The sequence below is a fragment of the Xyrauchen texanus genome, chromosome 17 (genome assembly GCF_025860055.1).
Source record: "Xyrauchen texanus isolate HMW12.3.18 chromosome 17, RBS_HiC_50CHRs, whole genome shotgun sequence".
NCBI classification, from domain to species: Eukaryota; Metazoa; Chordata; class Actinopteri; order Cypriniformes; family Catostomidae; genus Xyrauchen; species Xyrauchen texanus.
This window is the reverse complement of record NC_068292.1, coordinates 13546888-13568712: the sequence shown is the minus strand read 5'-3', so window position 1 is coordinate 13568712 and position 21825 is coordinate 13546888.

The following is a 21825-nucleotide window of genomic DNA, read 5'->3' as shown; positions in this document are numbered from 1 at the left end:
AACTTACTTAAATGAATTGCCATTTCCAATGCTAAACATAAGGGAATAATTTATTTTAACTGGTTCATTTACTGTCCAAAAGAATCGATTTACTTAAATAATATGGTTTTCCCAGCACTACAAATGATAGAGAGGATGATTTAAGAGAGTGCATTTGATTGCTCCCTAGCAGTGACGTGCACAGACCTTAGCAGGGGCTGAAGGAAATGGAGAGAGTGGAAAGAGAAATTGGTCCAGGACTTGAAATAGAAACTGATCCAAATGTTGGGGGGGTCTGGTCTGGTCTGGTGTTGTGCTGTGCTGCCCTTCATCCTGTCAGTGGAAAGTCATGAAAGAAAGTCAAGAAAGAAAATATAGAACAACATGTTTGTGAGTTGAAGACTATTGAACTATTCCAACCTTACATTTCCATATATACAGACATAAAGCAAGAAAATCAATGTTCCCATTCCCATTCTGAGTTTTCAGCAAAGATAAGCATCCAGAGCGACTGGCCGGCTTGCTGGCAGCATGACAGGAAAACCATTTTCCCTGCAATACCTGCCTGCTCGAGCAAAGACAACCTGCAATTATATTTTTCTCTCTAAAAGAACCTGTTCTCACACTCCTCAACACCAGAAACTGTCTCTGGAGTGACACAAACACAACAATAAATAAAATAAACAAGTAGATCCTAGATACAAAAGAATGACAACAGTATTAAAGAGCAGTGTGAAGAGTTAAAAAGTAGAGAAATGCCAGTGACTCAGACAAGTCTATGGAACAGCAAGAGGTAGTAGAGAGATAATGTGGATTCAAAATAACTAGGATTGTCATCTCAGGAGTTTGACAGGTGTGCCAATATTGACATTGTTAAAACAGATGGCATATTGGTTTGTAAAAATTACTGCATAAAGTTTACAGATGTGTAATAACCAGTGTTTTGTGTAATCTGATTACAAAGTAATTAGTTACTGTATTTTATCACTTTTAAAAGGTAGTGTAACATGTAGCATTTGAAATTCTTGTAAGCAGATTACAGTTAGTGACTTTCAATTAAATTAAATACATTTAAGTATACATTTCTTGGGTTACAAATAATTATAAAATAATATAATGTATAATCCATTAAAAATATGAATTTATTTGTATGTCTGTTTGCATTTCTGTGACAGCTGAGAACAATGTACAAGGAATAATTTATTATTATTATTATTATTATATGTTGTTTTTATATGTTGTTTTTTTTATGAAAAATGTTTTAGAAACTTTTAAATGAAGTAAGACCCCATTCTGACAAATTACTGTCAAGCGCCATCCCTCATCAGATATTTTTGCATCAATTCAACTGTGTTTATCTGTCCTGCTGTGGCAATACTGATTCCATGAGCAATCTCTGCAACTTCAAGTTCTGGTCCCATGGAAACCAGGAATTAATTGCGTCATTTGGATGTTGCATTTTCACTCAAAAATTACATTTTTACTACACTGTCAGGTTTAGGGTAGCGGATTGGGTTAGTAATATAATTACTACTGTATAATTACATAATTTACTGTCATAGTTTTGATCTTTTGATGAAAATATCCTTTAAATTTAGTCAATATTTCTTCATGTCATGTTCATTCATTTTAGTCAGATTTAGTCTGACTAAAATGGCATAACATTTTTGTCAACTAGAATAACTTATTTTAGTTGATAATCAAATGCACTATACAAAAACATGTCACATTATAACAAATCAAACTTCAATTCCATTCAAATATTTATAAAAAAAATTATAAACCTATATTAATTTAAACATGGTAAACATCTTTACATGGTAAAGATACATCAAAATACAACTGTTCTTATTTTGAAGACCTGAGCTCCTGAAATATTAGCATATAATACATATACTGAAATATTAGCTACTTTTCAAGTTACTGTATTCTGAAATCTTCGTGCTTTAGAGACAGTTATTAATCAGTTTAGAATAGTGCATTGTGTATAGCACATTTTTACAGAAAGTGTGTATTAGAGTAATATTTAGTTCAAGTTCACCTGTTCATTTGCTTCATTATCTATGTATATGTAAGTTGGTATGTTACATACAGTGTGTGTTGGTTTTAGTGATTAATCTCTTGCATAAATTGGATGCATTTAATTTGTTAATTAACCCATTAACCCATACTTTTGCCGGTTTTCAGTTTTTTCTGTATATGGGGACCCTAAACAAAATCGTACTGGGAGGCCCCCTGCAAACCCCTGGTGGCTTGGGGGCCCAAAGCGCCTGTTTAAACCGCTAATAGTTAGAACTGGCTCTGATTTTCATTCAAATCGTTCAATTGTCATCAGGGCCGGTTTTAGGCATGGGCAGGGAAACATGAGTCTTGCCCACACAATCAAACATTTGGGAAACAGTTTTAATAAAATAAATCCCAATTTGTGCTTTGGTTAAAAGCAATATGGGGCGGGCTGTGTGTTGCAAACATTGAGAGTGGGCTGTAGACTGCCCAACCAATCACAAAACAGCACCAGAAATGTGTAGTGTTTTTCTATTTTTGTCATTGGCCATAAGCAACGACACTCTCAAGAAGCTGCTGCTGCAATCCAGAGAGTCTGAGATGTTACGCGAGCGAGAACGGTAATAAGAGATGTTTTTGTGTAATGTATATGTTTTTACATTTACATTTATGCATTTGGCAGATGCTTTTATCCAAAGCGACTTACAGTGCACTTATTACAGGGACAATCCCCCCGGAGCGACCTGGAGTTAAGTGCCTTACTCAAGGGCACAACAGTGGCATCTTGGTGGTGCTGGGGCTTGAACCCCTGACCTTCTGGTCAGTAACCCTGAGCCTCAACCACTGAGCCACCACTGCCACTAAACATTGCATACATTTGGCAGACACTTTCATCCAAAGCAACTTACGGTGCAATTATTACAAGGACAATCCCCAGAACAACTGGGAGTTAAGCACCTTGCTTAAGGACACAATGATGGTGGCTGTGGGGTTAGAACCTGTGACCTTCTGATTAACAGCCCTGTGCTTTAGCCACTACACCACCACTTTGGCTGCTGTTAATGCACCACAGGCTCCCTCTTATTAAATATCTCCCTCTCCCTCCACATTAGCTACCTCAAATCACACTACGGGTGTTCGGGAAGTTCTGGACCTGAATTATAAAGTAGAGGTCTGTGCAGGATATATTTTCACACACATCATCCCGCACCGGCAATCACACATCATCCAGCAATCAAAACTCGACCCGCACTACACTGTTGTGGGATGCGTGCTTCTGTTTCCCCTGTTGTTAATTTGGTGTCAATGAAAGATTCTGTCTGTTTCCACGTGTCTTACATCTCTTATATACGTCTATTTACAGTGCTGTGGTAGTTTTTGGATTATTGTTTGTAATTGCTTTTTAAACTACTCTATTTTTGCCATGAAAATAACCTTTGGTGCTTACATGGCAATACTTTCCATCCATCCATCCATCCATCCATCCATCCAAATTCCTGTATTCCCAAAATGACTTTAAACGTAGTTTCACTGGTAAAAATATCAATACCCTTTGCTACCCTGCAAATGCCATACGCAATAACTAACATTGAAACTGAGAAAAATGGCTTGAATTATTTTGATGTGGATTTTGTTGTTACTGCATTTTCACACAATGGTTACAATTTTGCATTTTGCCTTTCTAGGGTAGTATCATTGCTTATTACATTTCTGTCAAACAGAAAGAACATTATATAATTTCTTATTTAAGTAGTTCCCATCTGTGTCAAATTTTAGGATCTTAATCTTATATGTTACTGATCTCTCCATCTAATATTTTTCTTTTCATCGTTATTTTCCTCCATGATATTATTTCTATCCACTCCATCCTTGCATTCGTGGGGACCTCTATTACTTCAATCTTATTTTCATGAGTCAAGTCAAAATTATTTGTATAGCACTTTTCACAACAGCTGTTGTGCCAAAGCAGCTGTACATGAAATTATGCTATAAGAGAAAATGTATTAATATAATGCAAATATTAGTTATGTTTAGAACTATTAGTGGTTACAATTAGGAAACTAATTAAGTGTGTATATATACAATGTTTATCAGTTTATTTATTTCAATATATTTTTAATATGGGGAAAAGGTGTAAAATATAGTTATATTGGGTCTTGTGATCTTGACAATTGTGCCATATTATGACAATTAAAAACATTAAATTAGTAGTCTGAGTAACCTCTCCCCATCCCAAATGCACACCTATGATATCCCTCAGCCCAACCTAGCAAATCTGGGCCTGATTGTCAAAAGGGCCTGATTGTCATCATGATGTGCCTTTTTAGTCTCATCTTCATTACCGTTGATGTAATCAAAAACCTTTTAGTCTACGAACCTTTTCAATCAGTCATTTCTTTGACAAGATTAACACTGCTCATTTACAATCATATAGCTCGTTTTTGTCACAACCTTTTGGACATTTTACCTCAACAACACTTCCAGCTTCAGCCACTGGGGGAGCAGTGGTTCCAATTTCAGTAAGCAGTAAGCACAGACCGATTTCAGCAGCAGAAATTTCAACCTCCTATCGCCAAATTCATAGTGTGGTCAATCTGGCAAACGATGTGTACTCTTTTGGCAAGAATTTAGCCAATAGAAGGTACTTACAACCAATATGTTGCTGCCTAACTTTTGGAACAGCCTTCATGTTGGGAGCGCACCTATGATGTCATTAAATGCGGTCTGGGTAGGTTGCCAACTAGGGTTTTGAACAAAGCTATTGTAAAGATTTCCTTTTGTATGGATTTCCACTATTCTTGTTAAAGCTTTGAAAAGCAGTAATTCACAGTTGTCGGATTTGAGTTTCTCCAGTGTTTAATTGCACAATTAACACATATAGTCATGAAAATATGTGAAACCATATGTGTTCTTCTGTCAAGTCACTAGAGCATTAGAATTACACAGGGGAAGACAGGAGTATTAAAATGTTTTACACTTTGAAAAAAATGCTCTGTGGCTCTAAGCTATATAAGTGATATAAGACTACACAGAGAAATTCTTTATGGTAGTAAAATGCATTATGCACCATCCCAAATGACCATAACCCATATTTTATCTGTGGATTTTCTCAGATGAAGGACAATGTAGCACCCTACAGTAGCCATTTGAAATTATTTTGCTTTTAACACAGCAAAAGAAGAGCAGATACTTGTTGAAAAAAAGTTTTCTTTTGAATTCTTCAGAGGTGGAATGTTATATAACATGTTATGTCATTATTCTTATATAAGACTGAACATAATACTGTGTTTTTTATTTCAAAGATCGTAACTGATCTTATTAACCAAATTCACTCTCACATACTTTTCTTCCTCCCTCACCAACAAATGAGTGAAAATGTATAAAGCACCACTACACTGACTTCGACGAGATGATTGTTCTCCAAATCCATTTTTGCATTAGACCAGCAATCAGCCATATTTTTCTACTTTCTGCTGATCTCTCTAACTCTCATGCTCTCTTCATCAGGAGTGACTGCAGAGGCAGAATTAGGCATAATTTGTTCAAAACCACAGAGCACATTTACTAACTAATGTTCTGTGTCTGCTGAAGTCTATTAAGCAAGCCTTTTTGTTGTGTTATCCAGAGTTCAATTTAACTGATTTTGACAACAGAACATATAGGCCATTCCTATATAAAATTCATCCAAGTGATAGGCTCAAAACTGACAAAACAAGTCAATTTAAAGAATTGCTCTCACTTTAGTCAGCTATGTCCCACATTATTGTGTCTGGTTTCTATGTGTTATTAAGGTGTTCTGGCTTGTTGCTAGGCTTGTTGATAGGCTTTGCTGGGGTAATTTAAATTTTTTTGTCTAGGTGTATAAACTGTAGGGTGTTCTGGCATAGTGCTCGCCATAACTAGGGTGTTGTGGTTTGTATGCTTTGGCTTGTTTTTAGGTGTTGCAAGGTTTTTCTGGCTAGATACTAGAGACATATACGGTATGGTATTAGGATGGGTGGAAAGTTAGGTACTGTATGTACGTAGAGTGGTCGGTAGGTAGGTAGGTAGTGAGAAAGAGGGGCTTATGTTCTTGCACACATGTGTTTGTGAGTTTTGAAAGTTGAGTTCAAAATCATAAACATACCATGACAGTCTTGGTCTGTTTTAATATTCCATTAATTTAAGTCTACGGGATTTTGGGGATATTCTCTTGTCTGCTTTGGTAAAACCATAAGTCTGATCAGTTAGAAAAGTCATAGCACTCTTCTCCAGAACAGTCTGAAGGCCTGTGCCGAGTTTGGAGGATGGATCTTGAAAGCTCTAGGAGGAGATAAAATTGATCATTTTGGTCTTGATTTAGTGATTTCAGAAAAACTCTAAACCAAGTCTGTAAAATAACAGTACTGTTACTTGACTTTGTCAAGCCAACATAATTATGAATACTTAAAGTCTAGTTCATCCAAAACTAAAAATTATCTTGTAATTGTCTCACCCTAATGCCTTCCCAGATGTGAATGAGTTTCTTTTTTCTGCAGAAAGCAAAGAAATGTTTTAGAAGAATATTGCAGCTCTGTTGGTCCATACAATGCAAGTGAACGGTGACCAAAACTTTGAAGCTCCAAAATGAACATAAAGGCAGCACAAAAGGGATACATATGACTCCAGTGGTTAAATTCTATGTCTTCAGAAGAGATATTGTAGGTGCGGGCAGGGACAGACTGGGACTGAAAAGAGGCTCTGGACTTTCTGGCCCAGAGCAGCCCACCAAACCCATCTCACAACACACCATACCATAACACACCAGCTCATTGAGTTCATTTTCTGGCTCAATTTCAAATTTTTGTGTTAAAAAAAGACATTTCCGTTGACTGCTAATCATGACAATGGCCCCACCAGTGCAAAAATTGTCATAACTTTAAAACCACTGTAAATGTGATGAGTGGATTTTTATTAGAGAAAGCACTAAAATAAACAAATAGCTCAGACAAATAACATGTCTGGAAACTTTATTTTCCTAACATACAAATGTTAGGTTAAAATGTACATAAAAGTACAAAAGTAAGTGTGTATTTTAGGTGCTGTGACAAGTCAGGATTTCTTAAAAAAAAAAAAAATAAGATCTTAATCACCTTTCAACTGTTTTCGAGAAGTGCAAATAAACTATTTAATATGATGTTGTGGAAACAACAGGTATAACATGAATATATTATATATATATATATATATATATATATATATATATATATATATATATATATATATATATATATATAGCTATACAAGATCATAAAATGTTCTTAGATAGTACCGGTAGTTACATGAAGAAAGTGTCACCAAGCAGGACACTGATGACATTGCTTGAAATTTCATATCAATTACTTACACAACTGTGTACATTTTTATTTAAAAAAAAAATAAATGAAAACAAAGTTGGACAGAATATGTACATATAAAAATATATGTAAAAAAAAAAACATACCTCTTAAAGTTTGTCCCTCTATGTGAGTTTGTTTATATCAGCAGTGTTTTAATTCCTTCCCCAGATTATTCTTGAGAAAAAGTAAAAAGCTCTGTGCTTTGACAAGCAATGTTTCTATTGCCCTTTCAACAAAGTAAGCCTCAAAGACTCAAATAGCTACAAAATAATATTTTTCATGACTTATTTTATGCATTTTTATCAGGCATGAGCATTATTCAGCAGGCTGCACTTCAGCTCCCACTAATGCTTTGCAGTATTAATAAATTATGCAAATAACTATGTACTACTCATAGCTTTACTGTTTGCAAATTTTTTACACTGCTGTTATTGTATTTGTTGTAACTTGCAGTTATTTGTCATTTTGTGATTATTCAGAGATCATCTTATACTTTATATGTTGGTTTTGGTTGTCACCATTATTGTGATTTGTATGTAATATAATGGTACACTGGAGTTACACTGCTAATTCACACATGCTAAATCTATGCCAACATGTAAGGGATTTCAAAATTAAAACCACTGTTATACCTTTCTCATTCAGTAGGGATGAGCGAGACAACTTACTTTCTTTTCAATACAATACCAATCATTTCAAGTCCAATGTCATCGGTACCGATACCAATACCGATATTTCTATTAAATAATTCATTTTTGAAAATTGGTAATTTAAAATAATATTTTTTGCCAAAATGTATCATTATTATTTTTTAATCCTAAACAGAAAATGATTAGACGTCTGTTTTGTTTACCCTTACAAAATTAACTATTTCACTACAGTAACTATAGTTTGACCATGGTATTTAGTTAAACCATAGTTACCACACAACTAACCAACTAACTATGGTTACTACTACAATATTACAGTATTAAAACAATGGTTTCAGCACACACACACACACACACACACACACACACACACACACACACACACACAAAACATGGTTACTACAATATCACTTTAGTTAAACCATGCTTAACTATTTTTTTCATTACTTATTAACAACAATTACACACAATTATAAGAAATAAGAAATGTAACATTTAAATATGTTGTCTTTTTTAGCATGGATTTACTCAAGAAGCAGTGTAGTAGTGTCTGAAGAGGTGGGCATACTGTGAATTTATGAAAAACGCATGCACCCGATCTCTAAAATGTATTTACATTTATATACAGTTCATGTAAAATGCTTAATTTTTAAAAAAAGTTAGGACTGTTGTAATTATAGTCCCACATAAACTGTCTTTAAAATATTTCTTTTTAAATTTCTTGCTGGCATGGTGTAGAGTACACTGCTAAGAACAACGGTATAGTATCTTGATGTTAAATATGTATTTAAATTAATAGTGTCATTATTGTTCCTTTTATTGGGCTACTATGAAATTTGTATTCTCAATGAAAAAAACAGATATTCTCAGGTGGCCATAGACAAAATCCTAAAACAGATAGGAGGGCATATGGCGTATGTCTGCGTATGCCCTAGACTACATGGCCAGAAGCTGTTTCTCTGATTTTCTATCATTACTTCTATAAGGTGCTGATCCCTCTTGTTTGAACAAGTCTTGTGACGACACTTGTGTTTTCAGCATTTATGAATGTTAAGATAAGTGGAAGAAGAAACAGTTCCCATCCTGCACAAGTATTGCTAAAATAGCCCAATCCATTTTATTTCACTTTGAAGCTTAAGATTATTGTTCGTGGTAACCAAATTATAATGTCCCTGGTTCAAAAATAATAAATATATATTTTTGTGTAAGGATCGATATTTTTCATACAATATCAGTGTCAGAAGTATCGATACTTTAGGATCGATCCACCCATCCCTATCATACAGAGATAATTAAATATATGCCCTCTTGTCACGAACCCCGCTCCCTCGCTCCGCCCCCTCGAGCTTCCACGCTCGTTCCGCCCCCTCGAGCTTCCACGCTCGTTCTGCCCCCTCGAGCTCGCATGCTCGTTTTGCTCCCTCGAGCTCGCACGCTCATTTTGCTCCCTCGAGCTTCCACGCTCGTTTTGCTCCTACGAGCTCTCATGCTCTTAGCAGGTCTCCCTCCTCGGGCTCACATGCCCGCTCCCAATGGCCAGAACATTATGACCACCTGCACTCGTCTCTATCACCCCTTTATTCGTTTCACCTGCACTCGTCTCATCACCTTTCATTGTTTACACCTGCACCTTCCCCTATAAATACCACAGCACATCCGTTTCATGGGTGTTGGTTATTGTATTTAGTTTCCCGTGTCTTTGCCCCCCGCTAGTCTCGTCTAGTTTTGACCTCCTCTCGTTCACCTCTTAGCTTGCCAGCTCCCCTTGTTCCCCTGTCTTTTGCTCCCACTAGTCCCATCTCGCTGATCCTGTTTACCCCGGCTTTGACCCTCGCTCCCCTCTACTACTCTCTTTGGATTTGCCCCTTTTATATTCTCCGATTCCCCGGCTTCGACCTCACGCTCCCCTTGACTACTCTTCACTGGATTTGCCCTTGTTTTGTACTGTTGCCTGCTTTTATTTAATAAAGCAGTTTTTCCCCGACATTGTGACTGTCTCAACTCCAGAATAACCAACCTCACCAAAGACAGTCACAATGCATCACACGGCGAATTCGCGCAGCTCACTAGAGCGGATGTTTTCAGCGCACTCTGCCCCAGGATCTACCGGTGGGAGTCATGATCGCGCGCTCACAGCCCAGGGCCAGCAGGTACGTGCGATTTTTGATTTTTGTCACCCTGCTTCACCTGTGTCTGCCCCTGAGCCCGTTTATGCTTCCCATGCATATTTGAGCGCCGTGAACTCTCCACCCCCGGAGAGGTTTTATGGCTCATCGGACGCGAACCAAGGGTTTTCCGTGCAAGGCAGTGGTTATGTAACTCATAACCCCGTCCTTGACATTATGGAGCCAGCGGCCCGACTCTTGGGTTTGTGCCAGGGGAGCCAACCCTTGGAGGCTTATATTATGGATTTTTGTGCCCTGGCGTACCAGGTGAATTTTGATGAGGTGGCTCTGAAAGACATTTTTCAATTTGGACTGAATGAGCCAGCCTCATCATTCATGCCTGGTGGTCGCTGCTCTCTCAACCTGGCTCAGTTTATTGACCTCGCCCTACTGTACGCTGGTTCCTCGTTTACTGTGGGGGAGGCAGAAACTGAACCAGCGTTCCATACCACGGCCCCCGTCTTGAAGCCTACCACGGCCCCCGTCTTGAAGCCTACCACGGCCCCCGTCTTGAAGCCTACCACGGCCACCGTCTTGAAGCCTGTCACGGCCCTAGCCCCGAAGCCTGACACGGCCCTAGCCCCGAAGCCTGACACGGCCCTAGCCCCGAAGCCTGACACGGCCCCAGTCCCGAGGCCTGTCACGGCCCCAGTCCCGAAGCCTGTCACGGCCCCAGTCCCGAAGCCTGTCACGGCCCCAGTCTCGAAGCCTGGCACGGCCAGAGAGTCAGCGCCCATGGCCGCCACGGCCAACGAGCCAGTGCCCATGGCCGCCACGGCCAACGAGCCAGCGCCCATGCCCGACACGGCCAACGAGCCAGCGCCCATGCCCGACACGGCCAACGAGCCAGCGCCCATGCCCGCCACGGCCAACGAGCCAGCGCCCATGCCCACCACGGTCGGCGAGCCAGCGCCTGTAGCCTCGACCGTCCCCATGGCCATGTCCCCTGTTGGCCGAGGACGCAAGAGAAGGAAGAGGGCCCCTTCTCCCCAGTCTCGTCTTGTGCTCAAGACCACAGAGGTTCCCTCAGAGTCTTCCACAGCTCTACCAACTTCTGCTCCGCCCCCAGAGTCTTCCACGGCTCTGCCGGGTTCTGCTCCGCCCCAGAGTCTTCCACGGCTCTGCCGGGTTCTGCTCCGCCCCCAGGGTCTTCCACGGCTCTGCCGGGTTCTGCTCTGCCCCCAGGGTCTTCCACGGCTCTGCCGGGTTCTGCTCCGCCCCCAGGGTCTTCCACGGCTCTGCCGGGTTCTGCGCCGCCCCCAGAGTCTTCCACGGCTCTGCCGGGTTCTGCTCCGCCCCCAGAGTCTTCCACGGCTCTGCCGGGTTCTGCTCCACCCCCAGAGTCTTCCACGGCTCTGCCGGGTTCTGGTCCGCCCCCAGAGTCTTCCACGGCTCTGCCGGGTTCTGCTCCGCCCCCAGAGTGTTCCACGGCTCTGCCAGCCTCTGCTTCACCCCCAGAGTCTTCCACGGCTCTGCCAGCCTCTTCTCGCCCCTCAGAGCCATCGCGGCCTCCGCCTCTCGAGTCTCCCAAGGCCCCTCCTCCCAAGCCTCCCAGGGCTTCTCTCAAGCCTCCCAGGGCTCTTCCTCTCGAGCCTCCTAAGGCTCCTCCTCTCGAGCCTCCCAGAGCTCTACCTCCCAAGCCCCCCAGGGTTCTGCCTTTCAAGTCTCTCGAGCCTCCCAGAGCTCTACCCCTCGAGCCTCCCAGAGCTCCGCCTCTCAAGCCTCTCAGGGCTTCTCCTCCCGAGTCTTTCAAGGCTCCTCCTCCCAAGCCTCCCAGGGCTCCTCCTCTCGAGCCTCCCAAGGCTCCTCCTCCCAAGCCTCCCAGGGCTCCTCCTCTCGAGCCTCTCAGGGCTTCTCCTCTCGAGTCTTTCAGGGCTCCCCCTCCCAAGCCTCTCAGGGATTCTCCTCTCGAGTCTTTCAGGGCTCCACCCCTCAAGCCTCTCACGGCTTTGCCTCTCGAGTCTTTCAGGGCTCCTCCTCCCCTCGAGCCTCTCAGGGCTCCGTCCCTCGAGTCTTTCATGGCTCCACCCCTCAAGCCTCTCACAGCTTCACCTCTCGAGTCTCTCAGGGCTCCTCCTCCCCTCGAGCCTCTCAGGGCTCCACCCCTCAAGCCTCTCACGGCTCCCCCTCTCGAGTCTCTCAGGGCTCCTCCCCCTCTCAAGCCTCTCAGGGCTTCTCCTCTCGAGTCTTTCAGGGCTCCACCCCCTTCCAAGCCTCTCAGGGCTTCGTTTCTCGAGTCTTCCAGGGCCCCACCTCTAGAGCCTCTCGAGTCTTCCACGACCTTTTTCCCCGAGCCTCTCACGGCTCTACTCCCAGAGACTCCAGAGCTCCCTATGGCTCCACCTCCCGAGCCTCCCACGACCTTTTTCCCCGAGCCCCTCACGGCTCTGCTCCCAAAGACTCCAGAGCTTTCTATGGCTCCGCCTCTCGGACCTCCCACAGCGCCACCTCCATTGGCTCCACCTCCAGAGCCTTTCAGGCCTTCGCCCCTAAAGCCTCCTTCGGCTCCACCTCCAGAGCCTTCCAGAACCCCACCTCCAGAGCCGCCTACAGTGCCGCCTCTGATGGCACCGCCTTTCACGGCTCAGCCCGGACTTCCTGACCCTCTCCCTGTCCTGTGGCCTCTTCCCTGGCCTCCGGACCCTATTCCTGTCTGGTGGTCACCTTCCAGACCCCCGGACCCAGTCCCTGTCCTCCAGTCGCCTTCCAGACCCCCGACCCTGTCTCTGCCCTACGACTGCCCCCTAGATCTCCCGACCACCCGCCTGTCCGCTATGTTCCCCAAGACCTTGCCTTGATACTGCCCATTGACCCCATGGACTGTCTCATTTCCCTCTGTGCCCCTTGGACTGCCCTCAATTTTGTTTGTGTGTTTTGTGGGTTGTCTGTTCAGGGTTTTTGTTTGTTGGGTTCGTCCAGCACCACTTCCTCGCTACCGAGCGCGGCCGTCAGGAGCCGTCCGTTTTAGAGGGGGGACTACTGTAACGAACCCCGCTCCCTCGCTCCGCCCCTCGAGCTTCCACGCTCGTTCCGCCCCCTCGAGCTTCCACGCTCGTTCCGCCCCCTCGAGCTTGCACGCTCGTTTTGCTCCCTCGAGCTTCCACGCTCGTTTTGCTCCTACGAGCTCTCATGCTCGTAGCAGGTCTCCCTCCTCAGGCTCACATGCCCGCTCCCAATGGCCAGAACATTATGACCACCTGCACTTGTCTCTATCACCCCTTTATTCGTTTCACCTGCACTCGTCTCATCACCTTTCATTGTTTACACCTGCACCTTCCCCTATAAATACCACAGCACATCCGTTTCACGGGTGTTGGTTATTGTATTTAGTTTCCCGTGTCTTTGCCCACCGCTAGTCTCGTCTAGTTTTGACCTCCTCTCGTTCACCTCTTAGCTTGCCAGCTCCCCTTGTTCCCCTGTCTTTTGCTCCCACTAGTCCCGTCTCGCTGATCCTGTTTACCCCGGCTTTGACCCTCGCTCCCCTCTACTACTCTCTTTGGATTTGCCCCTTTTATATTCTCCGATTCCCCGGCTTCGACCTCACGCTCCCCTTGACTACTCTTCACTGGATTTGCCCTTGTTTTGTACTGTTGCCTGATTTTATTTAATAAAGCAGGTTTTCCCCGACATTGTGACTGTCTCAACTTGTGTTCGCTACACCTCTAATAGTGTCTGCGTGGGAATGTTGGAGCCCAGGACAGCTGCCAATATCACTTATAGGACAGGAAGATACTTCCGCAGCCGCGGGTCGGCCCAAATTACCCAGTGGCCCACTGGGAAAATGCCCCATGCTCCCAATGTCCAGTCTGCCCCTGGGTGTGGGTGAGAAACAGTTTAAAATGTACTGCATTTTTTACTATAAATCTCCACTTTCACATTCTCTTCACACTTAACTATTGATCAGTTTCTCATCCATGCTTATAATATTGATTCTGAAGACATGGATTTCACCTTTCATATGGATTACTTTTATGCTGCCTTTGTGTGATACTTGGTGCTTCAAATGTCTGACCACCATTCACTTGCATTATTTGGACCAACAGATCTGAAATTTGAGTTCAGCAGAAGAAAGAAAGTCATACACATCTGGGATGTTATGAGGGTGAGTAAATGATGAGAGAATTTTTTTTTTTTTTTTGGTGAACTATTCCTTTAAGGTTTAAATTCTTACCTTGACATAGTGCTTGTGTCATGTGCCCAAATTCTGTGTAACAGTATTCATCGCCCCCAAATACATCCAAATGCAAAGTTTCATAAATGGGTCTTCACACAGAAAAAAGAATTATCATTTTAAGTGATTTAATATTTGTCATTTTTGGCTTAGACTGCATAACTAGAATATATACAGTATATTCTGTAGAGTTATGTAACTGTCTTTGGCCCAGATCAAAAATCTTTGTGAATTAAATATGGCTTGTTGCACGTACTCTCACACAGAAGAAAAAAGCAAGTATTATTATGGGATGGCTATAGATACAAACACAGCAGATCTTACTAAACACGGACCTTGCTCACAGACTAGTTGCTAAAGCACTCTGTCAAGCTGACTGTGCTATAGTTTATGACTTTGTTCAAATGTGATCTGTGCTCATTAGATCTCCTTGGAGAGAATGGAAGTCTTCGGCACAGGAACTATGAGCAGAGCAGCATCTACTGAAAAACACCTTTGATGAAAACGCACAATAACAATCCAAACACTCAGAGCATTCCCCAATCCGACTGTGCTCTGCAGTGTTTTGTAAAATTATCATTTTAATCTGCATCGTGTGATAAAAGCCTAATGTACAGTATCTCATACATATTAATCAATGTGCACTTGGGGGAAGTATTAATGTTATGTGGTGGGGAATCTACGGTATATCCATGTAGCTGAGCCTTTAATAAAAATGCCATTTCATGCATTTAAATGGGATTCTTACAAAAGGGACTTCAACAAGACAAAGAAATTCATCTTATAACAAAATGTTTCCATTTATTAAAAAAAATCTTGGTATGTACTTGCCTAGGGTGTTGGATGTGTCTGTAGCAGGGACTACAAACTTAATGTTTTTCATTAAAATGACAATACTCTGTGCTAAGGGGTGGGTGAAATACTGACTAGAGTGTTGCCAGATCTTGCAAGAGAAACAAGCAACCTAGTCTGGAAAAACAAGCCCAAAATAAGCCAATTGCCTCACTAAAATAAGTGAAAATTAGCACTAATTTATTCCTGTGTGGTGGATTTATCAGCATAGATATCAAAACAAGCAATTAATTAACAGTTAAGTATAATTGTATTTACAGATCTGCTTCTCAGTCAAAACCCGACAGCATAAAATCTGTATGAATACATTATACCTAACAATATTTCAGTGAAGACTTGGAAAGAACAGAGAAATGAACTTTTTACCTCTAATAATGTTTTCCTTGTATCTGCAATTGCTGTGAATGAACAGTATATGTAGTAATTATACAGTACATAGTTGTCAAAAAGGTCTTTATTCACAGAATGTGACATCCACAAAGGGCAATTAGGCAAAACATTTGTGATGCAGCAGTTTCCTTCAGGATCAAAGCACATTTTTATTTTTTTCAGGCAACATGAAGTGGTGTAGTTCTGTGATAAACCCTTTGGCCTTTAGTTTAATTAAATAATTATCAGAACAAAATTAACCGGTTATAAATGGTTACCTGCATTTAAAAATAAAGTTTTCACTCCGGAACAATTGAAAATCACTTTGTTCCTGTTTTCGGTTATGTTTTTGTTCCTTAAATTGTTTTTAGTCCCTGGTTTGTAGTACATTTCTATGTGGTTTCTAGGATGTTCCGGATGGTTGCTTGGTGATTACTAGGGTGTTAAGTGTGGTTTCGTGCTGACCAAAGTCAAAAGAGCCCACCCCCAAGTCTCTGAAATATTCTGGTCCCTAGATATGACTCAGGTCCCCCTTTAAATGTTACTCTATGGGATTTGTTTGCCAGTCTATCATCTACCAGACAAAAATTCGAAATCCAATTGGTCCAAAATGTTTATTGTACATCTCTTCTCAAAAAGCCGCACAATTTGAGTAATAATTCATGTCTGTAGCACAAATAGAGTACACTGATATGCTGCATAATGTATATTATTACACTGCATATTTTAAAACTTAAGGATAATTAAAATTCAAATCCAAAATATGGAAAGCATCACTATTCCTATTGCACATACAGTAACTCATTTAAAATAAATAAAGTTTTAGGTGCATGTTGAATTCTGCTACACCAGGCACGCATGGAGCTAAGGATAAAGCAAGAGAAGCACTTCGAGGTACACCTCCATACCCAAGTGGAGGACAGGCAGGTGTTTCAGAGCTTGCTGCCCCATGAGTGTGCGTGGTCTCACTCACAGTTAGTGGTCCATCTGCTACCGCTGCTATCTGGAGAAGCCAAAACTCACAGCACCCAAGCTTTCGATGGCCAAACGCTTGGGGCATTCTGATTTAAATAAAGCCATCCTGCAACAGATCGGCTGCAGCCCGGAACAGCATCGCCAACAGTTCCGCACTCTGATGCTGAGCAAGTTTGGCCGCCCATTTGCCTTCGCACAACAGATTTGTGATGCCTGCTGGCTGTGATTGCTGGCTGAGGAGGAGGACGTCATCAACATCCTGGTGCTGGAGCAGATAGTCTTCTGGCTGCCGAAGGGGACAGCAGAGTTGGTCCAGTGTCACCATCCGGCATTGCTGGAGTAAGCTATAGCGGCGTATCCAGGGGACAGCGAGCAATTTTCTCTCTCTCTCTTTATCCCTTCACATCCCCTACCCTTCCCCATATCCTGTTCCCTGGAAATGGGGAATACCTTCCCCAAAACAGGTCCCCCGGTCCTGTGGGCCGTTTATCCTGCTAGTTTTACCTAACCCTCTCTGCTCTCCCCCACAGGCTGGTGAATCCGCTGCCAGGAGTGTGAAATCTGGGCCGGTCTGTTGGAGCTGCGGGGGTCCTGGGCATTTCCAGGACCGATGCGCCACGATGATGGTGGAGACATTGCCCATGACACTGATGCGCCACAGGCCACTAATCTTGGGTATGAATTTACTGCCTTATTGAGGGAAATCTATGTGGATGGGTCCTGTTTCAGTGTGTGGTTTGCAATGCACTGGTTGGAGAGTCGGAGCTGGGGCCATCTACATCAGCTCCACATCAGGATGAAGTAAGGGAGAGGGAAGTTCACAGATGGTGTGCAGCATGCTGTGAAAGTCAGCTTGTGAATCCACCAGCCACCCGAATAGCACCATTGCGCCCCCTTCCCTTGATCGACGTCCCCTTCGAATGAATTGGCATGAATGGACTCGTCGGTCCATTAGAGCAGACGGCATGCATCATTTTGTTCTGGTGGACTATGCAACACAATATCCGGAAGCTTAAACATAAACATTGTGCCCTGATCAGTGAGGATTTCTATCGGCATCCCCACTCAGTAGATAATTCTGAAGAGTACCTCTGCAACACTATGTGCTGAGATGTTGCGCAGTGGCACTCATCAGAATTATCTACCAAGTGGGGATGCCGATAGAAATCCTCACTGATCAGGGCACAAAGTTTATGTCACGTACACTACATGAACTTGTTGGATTATACATGCAGAAGAATTGAAACGACATGATTTGAATCTAGGATTTATCCAATCGTAATCCTGGAATTCCACAACATCATAAATGGAAAGACATTGGTGCCATTGAATCTCAAATCTGGCTGTGGCAGCGGGGGCATGGTCAAGCGCCTGTCCGGGAGAGAACAGCAGTAAGGACTAGGGCTGGGACAACGAAAAAATACGTCGACGCAAATATGCGCGTCGATTCGTCGGACCCAAAACAAAGATGGCGGCGCCGGCAAGTAGTAGCAACCTCAGACTATCAGAAGTGCAAGGTGGCATGCACTCGTTCCTCTAAAGTATGGGAATTCTTTAATTTAAAAGGAAATAATTCCGTGATATGTCGTCTTTGCAAAATGGAGATGGCCTTCCATTCTAGCACCACGGCAATGCACCAGCACCTTAAGAGGCGCCACCCGGTTGCAGCTGCAGATGACAGAGCACCGTAAGTTTTTTTCAACTCCCCACTTTGCACTCGATGTTGGAGTAGGCTATAATACGTTAGTCGACACCTAAAGTTTTCAAGCTATAGCTATTAATAATGCGCTTATAGCTATGAATGTCGTGAAAAATACATAGAGGACACTGACAACGCGCTGGCAGACAGGACCAAGCAGGTAACATTTAATAAAGTCTCAACTTTCAAATTTGGTCATTCAAAGAAAATTAAACCATAAATAGGCCTACTATTTTGTGGCTCTTTAATGTGTCGTGACAGATTGCCTCAGTTAAAGCTGCTCGTGAACCGATCATCTTTTCCTTTGTTAATTTATAGCATCAAATAGGCTAAACATGAATGTAGCCTACATCAGAAGGACTGTTGTTTTAACCGCGGAAAGATGTCAGTACAGCCTACAATCCATTATTCAAATTCAAATCCACCGCGTTAATCTTCTCTCTCCTGACTACTTTGTCGGACAAAAATGGAGTATTATGATTGATTGATCAGATCGCCAGTCAATCAAACTCCCGGCAAATGTTTTTTTTTTAACATTTTATACACCCCCGATGAAACCGGTATTACCGGTGTTGTCACAAGTCAATTAATCGAATCGAAATCGAATCGGACTGAAAAACTAATCGTTAGATTAATCGATGCATCGAAAATATAATCGCTAGATTAATCGTTTAAAAAATAATCGTTTATCCCAGCCCTAGTAAGGACGCTTACACCTGAGCTAAATTATGTCTAACACATGTCTCTAATTTCAGTGAGCACGGGGAGAGCGGCATAAAAGTCAGCCGTTGGACAAATTGCTCCAGTACCACCTGATCGATAACTCCCTCGACGTCCACCATTCTCAAGATATAAAAGTTAATGATTAAATATGCACTATTTTTGAGCGGAAGATTTCTCTGGAACAAAGGACCATAAAATCAACTGTTGGAAAGGACAGCCCAGTTGACCATGTGACTCTGAAAAGTCACTTCCGATTACCGCAAGATACCTTTGGGGATGCGGCCAATTTCAGTTCAAATATTTTCAAACAGGAAGAATACGTGCTCTTCTCTTTTTCTTCTTGAGGCTCTTCTCTCTTCATCTCTTCTGCATGCACATGCTTCGTTGGGTCACTCCGCTGACTGCCAGATCCATGCCATGTGAGGCCCAAGGAAGCTCAGGACTCAACGTCCCGAGAAAGCTTGTCACTCTCTACAGTTCACACACCCATGAGAAGGCCTCGCTTCAAAGCCAAAATCATCATTCATACAGACAATAACTTAGAACTTACAGAGGTCCAAAACATTGACGGAACAAACTTTCGACCAAGCGCCAATAACCAAGCAACACAAAGAACGCAAGGAAACATCACAAAGATAATAAAGTCCATCTCCAATATTGTGCTCAAAGTGCTGGTGTATTAATAAAATAATTTGGGTAATCCGATAGCAAATCGATGTAGACTCAAAGAAGGATAAATTGTTCTTAAGGTTGTCAACAGACTCCGTAGAGTTCATCTTCACTGTACTGATCATTTATTTCATATTCTGTCACTCTTTTCACCAACCTGTTTCATGTATATATGTGTTCGATAAGATTTATGTTTAGAATAGTAATAAAGTTTGTCTGTGTTCAAAGACTGTGGTATATTTTGATAAAAAATCTCATCCCTGTTTCTAAAAGATTTAGCTTCAAAGCTGTACCTAAATGAGAATAATATCACTCTGTGTCATAATGTGAATCATAATTCACTTATTAAAGCTAATTCCTTACAGTAGAAATTGTGAGCTGATACAACTAGACGTTGTCTTACGATTTCAATGGTGGAGAATCTATTAAGACAAATAATCTAGTTATTTGTCATGTAACTAATTTATAATATTGGTCGAACGCAACTAATTCCGTTATACACTTCATTACCTAATAAGGTACAATAAGGACAGTTTAATTTAGTTCATAGCTCACATATTTCAAGTCCCTAAATTCCCTACTTTTTTTTTTAATTAACGTTTCCCTCCTAAATGTCGCATACCAAATATCCTACAAACTGTATGAATTATTGCGGATTAAATCAATTCGAACCAGCGTTTATCACCCCCAAACAGATGGCTTGGTCGAATTATTTAATTGGACACTAAAGAATATGATTCATAAGTTCGTGCATGAAACTCGAAATGTGGCTCAAGCCCCTATTATAAATGAGAGGTATATAGTACGAGAGGTCCCACAAGCCTCCACAGGGTTCTCCCTATTTGAGTTATTGCATGGGTGTTAACCGCGTGGCGTGTTCAGCGTCCTATGGGAAAATTGGGAGGAGGGACCTTCAAACAGCAAAAACTAAATTCAATATGTTCTTGACCTGAGAGCAAAACTCCACACACTGGGTCAATTAACACAGGAGAATTTGCTCCAGGCTCAAGAACATCAAAGCCGGCTGTATAATAGGGGTACTCGGCTACGGAAATTTACACCGGGAGATAAAGTCTTTGTATTACTACCCACATCTAGCTCTAAATTACTCGGCAAGTGGCAAGGGCCCTTTGAGGTCACACAGTGAGTCGGGAAAATCGATTATGAGATTAAACGAACGGATAGAGGCAGAGCACATCAGATTAACCACCTCAATCTCTTAAAACCGTGGAGATAATCGGCCCCTGTAACATTGGCAACACTGGTTCCGGAGAGGGAGGAGCTCGGACCGTGGGATGTCTGTGGAAAGCGAGGCCAAGAGAGTGAGTGCGGTAAGTGTTGGAACATGTGGGAAATCACCTCTAACAGCTGTTTTGTGTTTTTAGTGAGAGTGGAGAGTGATTTAAAGGGCGATCCAGGTGTGTGTGTGTGTGTGTGTGTGTGTGTGTGTGTGTGTGTGTGTGTGTGTGTGAGCGTGTATTTATCACTTTGTGGGGACCAAATGTCCCCATAAGGATAGTAAAACCCGAAATTTTTGACCTTGTGGGGACATTTTGTCGGTCCCCATGAGGAAAACAGCTTATAAATCATACTAAATTATGTTTTTTGAAAATGTAAAAATGCAGAAAGTTTTCTGTGAGGGTTAGGTTTAGGGGTAGGGTTAGGGTTAGTGGATAGAATATAAAGTTTGTACAGTATAAAAACCATTATGTCTATGGAAAGTCCCCATAAAACATGGAAACACAACATGTGTGTGTGTGTGTGTGTGTGTGTGTGTGTGTGTGTGTGTGTGTCAGTACAGCTAACATTTGAGTTTGAAGCTTTTGAGTGAGAGAAAATAAAAATAACTTTTGAGTTTGATTTGCCATCTCCTGCTTCCTCCTTGAAAGAGTTAAGAACTTTTGCCACAGCCAGCAAGCACATTTAGAAAATAAAAGCATTGTTTTGTAGTTTATTTTTAACACAAGCAAACTAGATTGCTATTTTTACACCGTGTGATGAATGTGAGCTCAGAGTTTGGAAATTACATGGCACATGCATGGATCATTATTGGACTTGATGAAGCTCTGCTCCCATTCCGAGGAGTGAAACATTTTAGTTGTCTAGCTGCAGGCTATACAGAGTGTCTGTAAAGTAAAGAAAAAGGCAAATAGTCCCACCAAAAATCCCATAGGACAGCTGTGTGCCCAGAGCTTATTCATGCTAGCTGTTA